Consider the following 2,516-nt stretch of genomic DNA (forward strand, 5'->3'; position numbering starts at 1 on the left):
TACCACTTGTAAAAGGTAATGTGATGTTTACTGGTTTTATATTACGTTGAGTTAAAGTGATGTTCTACTAGGTAAAAGAGATTGATTTTGATGAGGTGGATAATATCTCTTATAGTGAGTTCTAATGTCTTGCTGCTAACTGTATCTTACTAAGTGCATATAATTGTGACTTGGCAGTGTTGTCTTCGAGAAAGTCTTAGAAAGATGTGAGTTTAGCCTTTTTTCTTTTTAAAGCGAAGGTAATCTTTTGAGAGATTGATAAAATCTTTAATCATATTTTCTGTTAGTGAAATTGCTGTTGGTATATTTCCATTTTTGCATATTTCATTCTTGTGTGTTTGTGTTTTCATATTAGTCACACAAGTTGAAATGTTTATAATTTCACAATATTTACCCAAAGTTTTGTGTTGGTGATTACTTAGAGTTTTGCTGATGTTAATTTACATTGCCAAGATTTCAGTGCTTACTTATTATTGAGATTTCAGTGAATACCTGTATTGACTACCATTTATTAATATTTTAGTGAACACTTGGGTCAATTGCAGATGTTCTGATTTGCACTAAAACTTGCGTGAAAGTTAATGGTTTGAATTTTACTTAACCAAATTGCTTTCTTGATAAATTAAAGCTTTGTGAATTAATCTTGACTAAGAAATACTTAAATCTTACACTGTTGTCAAGTAATAGTAAAACTTTTGAGATTGTGAACTCTGCTATAACTTTTGAACTTAGAAATAAATTTGTCTGTTTAAAGTTTTAAAAGCGCAGTGTTTCATTTTGACCACCAGTGATTAGAGAAATTAATGAATGTGTACAAGGTAAGTGATATGTCTGCCTAGTTCTCCTTTATCAAAGTGAAATAGAACCAGGGAAACAATTATAGTGTTGTTGAAGTGATGCCCATTTTCCACTAGTCTGTTTATAGCTTATTAGTTGTTACCTCATCCTTAACTTAATAAAGTTAGATTGATTTTTCCAAGTGATAAGCAAGTTTTATGGGATCACTGTACCTTTAGAGTATTCAGTCTTAATATTTTTGTTATGAGGTTTCAAGTGTCTGGCTGAAGTGAGGTAACTTTTTGGTCTTATTAATTGTGCAATAACCAGGTACTTGATCACTTCGTGACAAAATATTTGGTGGCCCAGACCTGGGACAGAACGGGATTGAACCCAGGATCGAACCGTGACAAAATATTTGGTGGCCAGACCCGGGAAGAACTAAACAGAATATCACTTTGGTTTATGGTTTATACTGGTGGTGTTAGGAATATATTTTGGTAGGAGGGTAACCATATAATTGTTTAGTTGAGTAAACTAGAGAAAACGGCTCTGTTTGAAGTTCAGGAATTTTTGGGCGCTCCAACCATCAGAAAGTTATCTGAATCTCACATGACTAAGGCGCAGTGGACTCTCTCAGCAGTCATTATAACTATTTGTGGGCGTTTATCCATAATCTGACTTGAGTAAACTCTCAAAATTTTCAAGATTTAGGGTAAGTTACGCATAGCTCTAAAGCTTTGTCTTTTCCATGATGTTTTTGGTTCAAATTTGACTCTAGTTCCTGTTCTAAAGGTGAAGCTTCACCTGTGATAAAACTACTCTTTAGCAACAGGTATGTAGGAGGCATTTTTTTCCGGTATGTTTAGTTTGAAGTAATTTTTTGTCATAGATTACTTCAATTTCTGTAGTAAATTAAATTTTTTTAATTTGTCATAAATTTTTGTTTTAAATTTTTGTAATGTATTTTTTTGTAATGTGCATTTTATTGGTGTGGCGGAATTTCAAAACACAAAAAAACAGTACACAACACTCACCCTGGTCCTCGGTTGCTGGAAGATGGAGTAAGGCGTCCACGGTCGCCAACACAGCACACAAAACCACACAAACCAAACCAAAACAGAAAAACACACGACTCATGAACATACAGCAACAAGAACAGCACACTAACAAGGGAAAACAACAACTTTGCATCAGCACAAAAAAACTGTCCAAACCAAACGACAGACCAGCACTAGCTCTGACTCAAGACTCAAAAAAACTGCCTTCAAAACCGAAAAATCCTCACACATATTCCACAGACAGACAGCGCCGTAAACAAACTAACGACCTCATCCCTCTTCCAACAACCGAAGCACTCACTTCCGACAATTACACTCTCTCTCTCAAAACGTTGGGAAATGCTAAATAAAAACAAATTTATTCATCCCTCTATATTTCTCCCCCCTTTTTAGCATTTCCCAACCAACACCTTTCACACCTCTTTCAAATCCCCTTACGCAACACCCACGGATGCTCACTAGCAGGTCCTCTAGATCGCGTTCGCGGGCACGCAATCATTCTCTCAGAATCTTTCTCTCTTCTAGCAACATTCAAACTCACATCATCTCCTCCATTCTCTCTCAGATTCACGCTATCTTCTTCACTATTACCACTCTCAATTTCATCCACAATCTCATCTATACCCTCTAAACATTCCCAAATACCTCCCCCAATTCTTCAACTAACCCATCCCATTC

The sequence above is a fragment of the Macrobrachium rosenbergii genome, chromosome 51, assembly GCF_040412425.1.
Source record: "Macrobrachium rosenbergii isolate ZJJX-2024 chromosome 51, ASM4041242v1, whole genome shotgun sequence".
NCBI classification, from domain to species: Eukaryota; Metazoa; Arthropoda; class Malacostraca; order Decapoda; family Palaemonidae; genus Macrobrachium; species Macrobrachium rosenbergii.